This window comes from Arachis hypogaea, chromosome 17 (genome assembly GCF_003086295.3).
Source record: "Arachis hypogaea cultivar Tifrunner chromosome 17, arahy.Tifrunner.gnm2.J5K5, whole genome shotgun sequence".
Classification (NCBI taxonomy): Eukaryota; Viridiplantae; Streptophyta; class Magnoliopsida; order Fabales; family Fabaceae; genus Arachis; species Arachis hypogaea.
In genome coordinates this window covers 29,514,661-29,527,908 of record NC_092052.1, presented here as the reverse complement: position 1 = coordinate 29,527,908, position 13,248 = coordinate 29,514,661, and the positions used below count along the sequence as shown (strand labels likewise).

Genomic DNA, 13,248 nt, shown 5'->3' with positions numbered 1-13,248 from the left:
GAGTTGAACGCCAGTTTTTGTGCCAGTTTCGGCGTTCAACTCTGGTTTTGGGTCCTTTTCTGGTGCTGGACGCCAGATTTGGGCAGAGAGCTGGCGTTGAACGCCAGTTTGCGTCGTCTAAACTTGGCCAAAGTATGGACTATTATACATTGCTCAGTTAACCGCTCAGTCTCAAGTTTTCACTTGACACCTACACGCCACAAGCACATGGTTAGGGACAGCTTGGTTTAGCCGCTTAGACCAGGATTTTATTCCTTTAGGCCCTCCTATCCACTGATGCTCAAAGCCTTGGAATCCTTTTTATTTGCCCTTGCCTTTTGGTTTTAAGGGTTATTGGCTTTTTGCTCTTGCCTCTTGGTTTTAAGAGCTTTTGGCTTTTTCTGCTTGCTTTTTCTTTTTCTTTCTATATTTTTTTTTCGCTATTTTTTTTTCTGCAAGCTTTGTTCTTTGCTGCTTTTTCTTGCTTCAAGAATCATTTTTATGATTTTTCAGATTATCAAATAACATGTTTCCTAGTCATCATTCTTTCAAGAGCCAACATATTTAACATTCTTAAACAACAGCTTCAAAAGACATATGCACTGTTCAAGCTTACATTCAGAAAACAAGAAGCATTGTCACCACATCAATATAATTAAGCTAAGTTCAAGGATAAATTCGAAACCCATGTACTTCTTGTTCTTTTCAATTAAAACATTTTTCATTTAAGAGAGGTGATGGATTCATAGGACATTTATAACTTTAAGACAAAGTTACTAACTACTAATGATCATGTAATGAAGACACAAACACGGACAAACACATAACATAGAAAACGAAAAACAGAGAAAGTAAGAACAAGGAATGAATCCACCTTAGTGATGGTGGCGTTTCCTTCTTGAGGAACCAATGATGTCCTTAAGCTCTTCTATGTCTCTTCCTTGTCTTTGTTGCTCCTCCCTCATTTCTTGTTGATCTTCTCTTATTTCATGGAGCATGATGGAGTGCTCTTGATGTTCCACCCTTAGTTGTCCCATATTGGAACTCAATTCTCCTAGGGAGGTGTTGATTTGCTCCCAATAGTTTTGTGGAGGAAAGTGCATTTGAGGCATCTCCGGGATCTCATGGTGATGAGCTTCATACGCCTCTTGAGCTCCATGAGTGGGCTCTCTTGCTTGCTCCATCTTTTTCTTAGTGATGGGCTTGTCCTCTTTGATGAGGATATCTCCCTCTATGTCAATCCCAGCCGAATTGCATAGGTGGCAAATGAGGTGAGGAAAGGCTAACCTTGCCATGGTGGAGGACTTGTCAGCCACCTTGTAGAGTTCTTGAGGTATAATCTCATGAACTTCCACCTCTTCTCCAATCATGATGCTATGGATCATGATGGCCCGGTCTATAGTAACTTCAGACCGGTTGCTAGTGGGAATGATTGAGCATTGAATGAACTCCAACCATCCTCTAGCTACAGGCTTGAGGTCCAATCTTCTTAGTTGAACCGGCTTGCCTTTGGAGTCAATCTTCCATTGAGCTCCTTCTACACATATGTCCATAAGGACTTGGTCCAACCTTTGATTAAAGTTGACCCTTCTAGTGTAGGGGCGTTCATCTTCTTGCATCATGGGCAAGTTAAACGCCAACCTCACATTCTCCGGACTAAAATCTAAGTATTTCCCCCGAACCATTGTAACATAGTTCTTTGGATCCGGGTTCTTACTTTGATCATGGTTCTCAGTGATCCATGCATTGGCATAGAACTCTTGAACCATTAGGATGCCGACTTGTTGGATGGGATTTGTTAGAACTTCCCAACCTCTTCTTTGAATTTCATGTCGGATCTTCGGATACTCATTTCTTTTGAGTTTGAAAGGGACCTCGGGGATCACCTTCTTCTTGGCCACAACATCATAGAAGTGGTCTTGATGGGCTTTGGAGATTAACCTTTCCATCTCCCATGACTCGGATGTGGAAGCTTTTGTCTTCCCTTTCCCCTTTCTAGAGGATTCTCCGGTCTTAGGTGCCATCAATGGTAATGGAAAAACAAAAGCTTATGCTTTTACCACACCAAACTTAGAATTTTGCTCGCCCTCGAGCAAGAGAAGAAAGAATAGAGGAAGAAGAAGAAGAAATGGAGGAGAGGGAGAAAGTGATGTGGTTCTGCCAAGAAGGGTATAGAGGGTTTGTGTGGTGTGAATTTGAAGAAGAATGGAGGGATTTATATAGGGAAGGGAGGGGGGAAGGTTTCGGCCATATGGGTGGGTTTGGGTGGGAAATTGGTTTTGAATTTTGAAGGTAGGTGGGGTTTACGAGGTAGGTTTATAGGGAAGAGTGGATGGATGTGAGTGGTGAAGAGGTGATGGGGAAGAGAGATTGAGGTGATTGGTGAAGAGTTTTGGGGAAGAGTGTTTATGGGATTGTGTGAAAGAGGGGTGAGAAGAAGTGAGTGGAGGTAGGTGGGGATCCTGTGGGGTCCACAGATCCTGAGATGATCCTGTGGGGTTCACAGATCCTGAGGTGTTCAAGGATTTACAACCTTGCACCAAATTAGGCATGTAAAATGCCCTTGCACACAACTCTGGGCGTTCAGCGCCAGGTTGGTGCCTATTTTAGGCGTTCAACGCCCATTTGTTGCCATTTCTGGCGTTGAATGCCAGAACCATGCTTGTTCTGGGCGTTCAGCGCCAGGATGCTGCCCATTTTGGGCGTTCAGCGCCAGAACCATGCTCTGTTCTGGCGTTGAACGCCAGGCAGATGCTTCCTCCAGGGTGTGATTTTTCTTCTGCTGTTTTTGATTTCGTTTTCAATTTTTATATTTATTTTGTGACTCCACATGATCATGAACCTATAAAGACATATAACTAAGAAAAATATAGTTAGATAAATAAAAATTGGGTTGCCTCCCAACAAGCGCTTCTTTAATGTCAATAGCTTGACAGTGGGCTCTCATGGAGCCTCACAGATGTTCAGAGCATTGTTGAGACCCTCCAACACCAAACTTAGAGTTTGGTTGTGGCCTCCCAACACCAAACTTAGAGTTTGACTGTGGGGGCTTGGTTTGACTCTGCTTTGAGAAAAGCTTTTTCTGCTTCCTCTCCATGGATGCAGAGAGGGATCCTTGAGTTGTAAACACAAGGTTGTCCGTATTCAATTGAAGGACTAATTCTCCTCTGTCCACATCAATCACAGCTCTTGCTGTGGCTAGGAAAGGTCTTCCTAGGATGATGGATTCATCCTCTTCCTTTCCAGTATCCAGGACTATGAAATCAGCAGGGATGTAAAGGCCTTCAACCTTTACTAACACGTCCTCTACTTGTCCATAAGCCTGTTTTCTTGAATTGTCTGCCATCTCTAATGAGATTTTAGCAGCTTGCACCCCATAGATTCCCAATTTCTCTATTACAGAGAGGGGCATGAGGTTTATTCCTGAACCAAGGTCACACAGAGCCTTAAAGATCATGGTGCCTATGGTACAGGGTATTATGAACTTTCCAGGATCCTGTCTCTTCTGAGGCGATGTCAGTTGATCCAGATCACTTAGTTCATTGATGAACAAGGGAAGTTCAACTTCCCAAGTATCAATGCCAAATAATTTGGCATTCAGCTTCATGATTGCACCAAGAAACTTGGCAGTTTGCTCTTCAGTAACATCCTCATTCTCTTCAGAAGAGGAATACTCATCAGAGCTCATGAAGGGCATAAGGAGGTTCAATGGAATCTCTATGGTCTCTAGATGAACCTCAGAGTCCTTTGGTTCCTCAGAGGGAAGCTCCTTATTGATCACTGGACGTCCCAGGAGGTCTTCCTCCTTGGGATTCACGTCCTCCTCTCCTTTTTTTGGGTTCGGCCATGGTGCTTATGTCAATGGCCTTGCACTCTCCTTTTGGATTATCTTCTGTATTGCTTGGGAGAGTACTAGGAGGGATTTCAGTGATCCTTTTACTCAGCTGGCCCACTTGTGCTTCCAAATTTCTAATGGAAGACCTTGTTTCATTCATGAAACTTACAGTGGCCTTAGATAGATCAGAGACTAAGTTTGCTAAATTAGAAGTATTTTGTTCAGAGTTCTCTGTCTGTTGCTGAGTGGATGATGGAAAAGGCTTGCTATTGCTAAACCTGTTTCTTCCACCATTATTAAAGCCTTGTTGAGGCTTTTGATCATTCCATGAGAAATTTGGATGATTTCTTCATGATGAGTTATAGGTGTTTCCATAAGGTTCACCTAAGTAATTCACCTCTGCTATTGCAGGGTTCTCAGGATCATAAGCTTCTCCTTCAGAAGATGCCTCTTGAGTATTGTTGGATGCAGCTTGCATTCCATTCAGACTCTGAGAAATCATGTTGACTTGCTGAGTTAATATTTTGTTCTGAGCCAATATGGCATTCAGAGTATCAATCTTAAGAACTCCCTTTTTCATAGGCGTCTCATTATTCACAGGATTCCTTTCAGAAGTGTACATGAACTGGTTATTTGCAACCATGTCAATGAGTTCTTGAGCTTCTGCAGGCGTTTTCTTTAGGTGAATGGATCCACCTGCAGAGGTATCCAATGACATCTTAGATAACTCAGACAGACCATCATAGAATATTTCCAGGATGGTCCATTCTGAAAGCATGTCAGAAGGACACTTTTTGGTCAGTCCTTTGTATCTCTCCCAAGCTTCATAGAGGGATTCACCTTCTTTCTGTCTGAAGGTTTGAACATCCACTCTGAGCTTGCTCAGCTTTTGAGGAGGAAAGAACTTGGCTAAGAAAGCCGTGACCAGCTTATCCCAAGAGTTCAGACTATCTTTAGGTTGAGAATCCAACCATATTCTAGCTCTGTCTCTTACAGCAAATGGGAAAAGCATGAGCCTGTAGACCTCAGGATCTACTCCATTAGTCTTAACAGTATCACAGATCTGCAAGAATTCAGTTAAGAACTAAAAAGGATCTTCAGATGGAAGTCCCTGAAACTTGCAGTTTTGCTGCATCAGAGAAACTAGCTGAGGTTTCGGCTCAAAGTTGTTTGCTCCAATGGCAGGAATGGAGATGCTTCTTCCATGTAAATTGGAATTAGGTGCAGTAAAGTCACCAAGCATCCTCCTTGCATTATTATTATTTTCGGCTGCCATTTCCTCTTCCTGTTCAAAAATTTCTGACAGGTGCTTCCTGGTTTGTTGTAATTTAGCTTCTCTTAATTTTCTCTTCAGAGTCCTTTCAGGTTCTGGATCTGCTTCAACAAGAATGTTTTTGTCCTTGCTCCTGCTCATATGACAAAGAAGAGGGCACAGAAAAATAATAATAATAGAGATCCTTTATACCACAGTATAGGGATCCCTTTGTGAGTGAAAGAAAAGAGGGAGACAAAGAATGTGATGTAAAGAAAGAAACACAACTGTGAGGAGGGCAGAGATGTGAGATGAGATGTTAGTAAATGAATAAACAAATAGAATAAGATGGGAGAAGGATTTTCGAAAATAATTTTTTTTTGAAAAAGAGTTAGTGATTTTCGAAAATAATTTTTGAAAAAGGTTAGTAGTTTTTTTTTCTTCGAAAATTCAAAAAAATAATTAGTTAATTAAAAAGAAATTTTTGAAAAAGGGGAAAGATATTTTTGAAAATTAGAGAGAGAGTTAGTTAGGTAGTTTTGAAAAAGATAAGAAACAAACAAAAAGTTAGTTAGTTAGTTGAAACAAATTTTGAAAATCAATTTTGAAAAGATAAAAAAATAGGAAGTTAGAAAAGATATTTTGAAAATCAACTTTTTGAAAAAGATAAGATAAGAAGATATTTTTTTTTTGAAAAGATATGATTGAAATTAGTTTTGAAAAAGATTTGATTTTTAAAATCACAATTAATGACTTGATTCACAAGAAATCACAAGATATGATTCTAGAACTTAAAGTTTGAATCTTTCTTAACAAGTAAGTAACAAACTTGAAATTTTTGAATCAAAACATTAATTGCTATTGTTATTTTCGAAAATTTGATATAAAAATAAGAAAAAGATTTTTGAAAAATATTTTTGGAATTTTCGAAAATAACTAAGAAATTTGAAAAAGATTTGATTTTTGAAAAAGATTTTGAAAAAGATAAGATTTTTAAATTGAAAATTTGATTTGACTCATGAAAACAACTAGATTTTAAAAATTTTTGAAAAAGTCAAATCTAATTTTCGAATTTATGAGAGAGAAAAAGGGAAAGATATTTTTTTTTTATTTTTGAAATTTTTTTTTTTGATGAGAGAAAAACACTAAAAAGATGCAATGCATGAAATTTTTAGATCAAAACATGTGATGCATGCAAGAATGTTATGAATGTCAAGATGAACACCAAGAACACTATGAAGATTATGATGAACACCAAGAACATATTTTTGAAAAATTTTTAATGAAAAGAAAACATGCAAGACACCAAACTTAGAATTCTTTAATGCTTAGACACTAAGAATTCAAGAATGCATATGAAAAACAAGAAAAGACACAAAACATGCAAATGCAAAGATCAAACAAGAAGACTTACCAAGAACAACTTGAAGATCATGATGAACACTATGAATGCATGAATTTTCGAAAAATGCAAGATGCATATGCAAGTGACACCAAACTTATGATGTGACTCAAGACTCAAACAAGAAACACAAAAAATATTTTTGATTTTTATGATTTTCTAATTTTTTTGTATTTTTTTTCGAAAATTATTATGAAAAAGAAAAATAAGGAATCCAAAATTTTTAATATGAATTCCAGGAATCTTGCATTCTTAGTCTAAAGCTTTAGTCCAGGAATTAGACATGGCTCACTAGCCAGCCAAGCTTTCAATGAAAGCTCCGGTCCAAAACACTAGACATGGCCAATGGCCAGCTAAGCTTCAGCATGTAAATCAGGAACAGCGGTAGGTGGATTAACAACAACTAGCTTACTCTTGATAACAAATTGCAAGCCTCAGTCCAAATGAATTTAGACATGGCTTTACAGCCAGCCAGGCTTAGCATGCTTCATGAAACACTAGAATTCATTCTTAAAAATCTGAAGAAAAATATATTTTTGAAAACATTTTTTTTTGAAAGCAAAGGAGAAATTTTGGAAAGATTTTGGAAAAATTTTTTTTTTGAAAAGAAAACCAAAAAGGATTACCTAATCTGAGCAACAGGATGAACCGTCAGTTGTCCAAACTCGAACAATCCCCGGCAACGGTGCCAAAAACTTGGTGTTGTTGCCGGATCAAACTTGGCACTGATGTTACCGGACCAAAAGCTTGCCGAAAACTCGAACAATCCCCGGCAACGGCGCCAAAAACTTGGTATGCGAAATTGCTACTCAGGTTGTGAATTGTTGTTCAAAATTGATTCCCTGGCAATGGCACCAAAAACGGATGCACAGGACCATGGTCTAAACATATCTTCACAACTTCGCATAACTAACCAGCAAGTGCACTGGGTCGTCCAAGTAATACCTTACGTGAGTAAGGGTCGAATCCCACGGAGATTGTCGGTATGAAGCAAGCTATGGTCACCTTGTAAATCTCAGTCAGGCGGATATCAAATGGTTATGGAGTTTTCGAACATAATATAATAAAATAGGGATAGAAATACTTATGTAATTCATCGGTGAGAATTTCAGATAAGCGAATGGAGATGCTTTCGTTCCTCTGAACCTCTGCTTTCCTGCTATCTTCATCTAGTCAGTCTTACTCCTTTCCATGGCTAGCTTTATGTGATACATCACCATTGTCAATGGCTACTTTCGGTCTTCTCTCGGGAAAATGATCCAAATGTCCTGTCACGGCACGGCTAATCGTCTGGAGGCATCACCCTTGTCAATGGCTTCATCTTATCCTCTCAGTGAAAATGGTCAACGCACCCTGTCACGGCACGGCTATTCATCTGTCGGTTCTCGATCATGCTGGAATAGGATTTACTATCCTTTTGCGTCTGTCACTAACGCCCTGCAATCACGAGTTTGGAGCTCGTCACAGTCATCCAATCATTGAATCCTACTCGGAATACCACAGACAAGGTTTAGACTTTCCGGATTCTCTTGAATGCCGCCATCATTCTAGCTTACACCACGAAGATTCTGGTTAGGAGATCTAAGAGATACTCATTCAGTCTAAGGTAGAACGGAAGTGGTTGTCAGGAACGCGTTCATAGGGAATGATGATGATTGTCACGTTCATCCCATTCAGATTGAAGTACGAATGAATATCTTTGAAGCGAAACAAGATGAATTGAATAGAAAACAGTAGTACTTTGCATTAATCTTTGAGGAACAGCAGAGCTCCACACCTTAATCTATGGAGTGTAGAAACTCTACCGTTAAAAATACATAAGTGAAAGTCCAGGCATGGCCGAGAGGCCAGCCCTCAAACGTGATCTAAGATAGCATACAACTGATCAAAGATACCTAATACAATAGTAAAAGGTCCTATTTATAATAAACTAGCTACTAGGGTTTACAGAAGTAAGTAATTGATGCATAAATCCACTTCCGGGGCCCACTTGGTGTGTGCTTGGGCTGAGCTTGAGTGTTGCACGTGTAGAGGTCTTTCTTGGAGTTGAACGCCAGTTTTTGTGCCAGTTTGGGCGTTCAACTCTGGTTTTGGATCCTTTTCTGGCGCTGGACGCCAGATTTGGGCAGAGAGCTGGCGTTGAACACCAGTTTGCATCATCTAAACTTGGCCAAAGTATGGACTATTATACATTGCTGGAAAGCCCTGGATGTCTACTTTCCAACGCAATTAGAAGCGCGCCATTTTGAATTCTGTAGCTCCATTAAATCCACTTTGAGTGAAGGGAGGTCAGAATCCAACAGCATCAGCAATCCTTCTTCAACCTCTGAATCTGATTTTTGCTCAAGTCTCTCAATTTCAGCCAGAAAATATCTGAAATCATAGAAAAATACACAAACTCATAGTAAAGTCCAGAAATGTGAATTTAACATAAAAACTAATGAAAACATCCCTAAAAGTAACTAGATCCTACTAAAAACATACTAAAAACAATGTCAAAAAGCGTATAAAGTATCCGCTCATCAGACTGCATGAAATAAATTATCTGACTTATGATCTAGAGCTTGCTGCCATTGTGTTTGTTCTGAAAGTTTGGAGGCATTAGTTGTATGCCATCAAGTTTCAAGTCTTCTCCGATCACAAGAGCTTGAGGTACCTTTTTTATTAGAAAGAACTGAATATGCGTCAGCAGAGGTGGATGGATCTGCTAAAAGACTATGAGTTCGAGTTAAACTACCCCCCAGGGAAAGCTAATGTTGTGGTGGATGCTTTGAGCTGAAAATTATTTTGTGCTGCTTAGATGATGATTCGAGAGGAAGAGTTGCTAAAGGCATTTGAGAGTCTGAACTTGGGGGGTCAAAAAGGTGTCTGATACTCTGTGTTTAAGTCAATTGCAAAATTTGAGTGACTTTAAGTCTGAAATCTTAAAAGCTCAACAAGACGATCAAGAGTTACAGAAGATGTTGCCGGCAATTGAGAAAGGAAAGTAGTGGAGAATTTTATGGGACGGAGATAGAATATGAAGGTACAAGAGTTGCATGCCGAATGTTGGGAATTTACGGCGAGATATCTTGAAGGAGGCACATAGGAGCGGATTCTCTATTTACCTGGGAAGTACTAAGATATACCATGATCTGAAAGCAATGTTCTAGTGGCCGGGACTGAAGAACGACGTAACATTGCATGTATTTAAGTGCTTGACTTGTCTGAAAGTCAAAATCGAACATCAGAGACCATCTGGAACCCTTCAGCCTTTAGAGATTCCACAATGAAAATGGGAGAGCATCGCAATGGATTTTATGTCGGGTTTCCTGAGAACTTAAGCTGGATTTGACGCTGTTTGGGTGATTGTGGATCGGCTGACAAAGTCGGCTCACTTTTTACCCATTCGAATGAATTGTACCTTAGAGGAACTAGCATGCTTGTACATCAAAGAAATTGTGAGGTTGCATGGCGTGCCTACTACCATAATCTCCCACAGAGATCCTTGTTTCACCTCAAGGTTTTGGGGAGCTTTTCAACGAGCATTTGGAACTCAATTAAGTTTAAGCACTACATATCAGCCTCAAACCTATGGTGAATCTGAGAGAACGATTCAAACCTTAAAGGATATACTGAGGGCATGTGTTTTGGACCAGCTGGCGAGTTGGGATCGGTATATGCCACTAGTGGAGTTTGCGTATAATAACAGCTACCATGCGAGAATTGAAATGGCTCTATATGAGGCTTTGTATGGGTGAAAGTGTCAATCTCCGCTATGCTAGTATGAAGCTGGGTAAACAAGCTTGTTAGGGCCTGAAATGATAGCTGAAACTGATGAACAGATCAAGAGAATCTGAGGCCAAATGCTTACTGCTCAGAGCCGCTAGAAAAGCTACACAGACAAGAGGCGAAAGCCCTTAGAGTTTGAGGAAGGAGATCATGTGTTCCTAAGGGTCACACCGATAACCAGAGTGGATAGAGCAATCATGACGAAGAAACTAAACCCTCGTTATATCAGTCTGTTTCAAATTCTGAAGAGAATTGGACTGGTAGCCTATAGAATTGCCTTACCGCCGCATCTTTTGAACCTGCACGATATGTTTCACGTTTTGCAGCTTTGGAAGTATACTCCCGATGCCAGCCATGTCCTGGAACCTTAATCGCTTCAAGTAAGAGAAGATTTGACACTTTAAGTAACTCCGGTTAGAATTGATGACACCAGCATTAAACGATTGCACGGAAAAAAGGTTTCATTGGTGAAAGTTGTTTGGATTCGGGCTACAATCAAAGAACACATGTGGGAACTTGAGTCCGAAATGAAGAAGGACTATCCACACTTGTTCTCAAGTAACTAAATTTGAATTTTGTGGGAAAAATTCTTATTTAGGTGGATAAGATGTAAACCTGCGTAATTAACGAATAATTAACCAATAAATTAATTATTAATCCAAGAAATTAGAAAATACAATTTTATAGTTTAATGAGGAAGAATTAATTAAAACATGAATTTTGACACTAATTTTAAAGAATTTGACCCAAGATTGGACCGAACGGGCCAAACTGGACCCAAGGGCCCAACCCAAAACACTTAAACAATGAGCATCAGCTCATTTTCTCTTCCTTAGCATGCGAAGAATGTTGAACACAAGGGAAGAAGGAGGTAAGCTCCCAATCCTAACCCCAACTTCAAATTTATATATCTTCCAACTCCAAGCTCCGATTCCCACACCGTTTGTACCTACGTGTTCATCGCGTCGAACTTTACAAAGCCTAATACTCAATTTGGTACGGAAGTCACCTCTTCAGTTTCAATTCTCTACTCCGTAATTTCAAAAATTCAATGTTGTGAGGTGTTGAGATTTTTATTCTTTGATATTTTAGGATCCAATTAGCATGAGAAATTAGTAGGTTTTTGTTGACTTGAGACACGGGTAAGGTAAGGACCCATAAACCCTAGTGAATCCCTTGATTATATATTTTTGGGTATTGAAATTTGGTATATAAATGTGATAATATATGTTAGGTAGTGTATATGTGAATTTGGAACTCATTTGAAGAGATTGGAAGCTTGATTGAGCCTTAGGTGCTGAGTTTTTGGTGTTGGAGGCTTGTGATCTTGCGAGTTTGGGGTGTCTTTGGCTTAGCGGAGAAATCAGCCAAGGTATGGTTTTGGTTTCTCGTGTGTAATATATAATGTCTTGTGAAAACTTAGGCTAGACAACCATAGGATAAGATGAGTCATATGTTGGTGTACTTTTGGTAGTTTTAATTATTGAATTATGTGTTGTTTGATGTGGGTATTAGGTATGTTGGTTGTTAAATGGATGTGGAGAATGGTTGTTGAAATAATAATTATTTTAAATAACAATGATATATTGATGATTGAGTATAGATGTGGTATTGAATGTGAATGGTTGGTGGTTGAATTGGGGAAGTTATGTATGGGAGTGCTATGATATGAATGTGAAATCATAAGATGTGTTTTGGTATGTTTTGGTGTTGTTTGAAGGCTTGGAGTGTTGGTAATGAGTTATGATTTTGGTAAAAGAGAGGTTGCAGAAGTTTTGTGAAAAACTAAATTTTTGGCCGAACTTCGGCGAGCAATAACTCAGCTTCCAGATCCCTAAACTTTTCCAAACTTATTTTATATGAAAATTGGGTCCGTGAAGTTTATGCCATTCGAAGAATGGATGAAAAACGATTTTTAACGAAAGAGTTATGTGCGTCGGAAGTTGGAGTTATAAAATGTGAAATCTGCATTTTAGCAGCTTTTTAAGGAAAATGAAGAGGGTGCGTACACGGGATTATGGTTGCGTACGTGGCCATTCGCCTCTGTCTGGCGTGCTCACGTACGCAGGCACGTGCCACTTACGCGGCATGGGAAAATGGGGCACTCGCGTACGCGGGAACACGGCCACTTACGCGGTCATTCGCCTCTGTCCAGTGTACTTGCATACGCGGTCAAAGGGTAGGTACGTGAGTTGGGAAAAATATCACATCCGCATATGCGGGATATGGTTCCCGTACGCGGGTCCCTGTTTTTCATCAAATTGAGTTTTTGTATTTTAACCATGATTTTAAACCTCTAAACCTCTATTTTTACTCTTTTAGACCTTAAATATTAGTTTTAAGTATAGTGAAAGGATTAAGCTATGAAAATGGGATAACTTGGAGGTGAAAAATGCATGAGACATGACGAATTATGAAGGGGAAGTGCAGAAATATGATGTATATATAATAAATATGGCCCTAATGTGGCTTATGCACTTCTTTTATTTGAGATACGAGTTTTTCCGGATAAATGCAGTGGCTTGCCACCACGTGCTCCAGGTCGAGACTGATATTCTGTTGACCTTATGTCGCAACATGTGGCTGGGCACTTTAACTCCCCAGAAATTTTCCCAATGAGCTAAAATTAATTAAGAATGAGAAAAAGCTATGCATAGACTCTTGGGGATGAGCGCATGGGGCATCGTCTAGGGTTTAGTAGCTGAACATGACATGTTGTCTTTATAACCGATAGATGAGACTCATCAATCATAGGACAAGCATACATCATATACATATGCTTGTTTTGTTTGCTTGTGCATTAATTGAGTTTTCCTATGTGAATCAATATGCTATTTGTCATACTTGTTACCTGCATTAACTGTACTCTAATTGTGTTTGTCTTTGTATGTGTGACTCCAGTGACAGATCCAGAAAATTTTGTCAGTGGGGGCAATGTATATATAATATGATAATAATTTTTATAATTATATTTTATTATGGTAAAATATAATTAGTTTTCAAATTGTC

At 39.2% G+C, this 13,248-nt stretch overlaps 1 non-coding gene across 1 annotated transcript; it reads left to right on the top strand.

Moving 5' to 3' along the window:
• The first annotated feature begins 4,590 nt into the window (after window positions 1-4,590).
• On the top strand, window positions 4,591-4,694 carry LOC112767591 (small nucleolar RNA R71). The gene has a single exon (XR_003185032.1). It is a non-coding gene; the product is annotated as a small nucleolar RNA R71 (small nucleolar RNA).
• The last annotated feature ends 8,554 nt before the right edge of the window (window positions 4,695-13,248 follow it).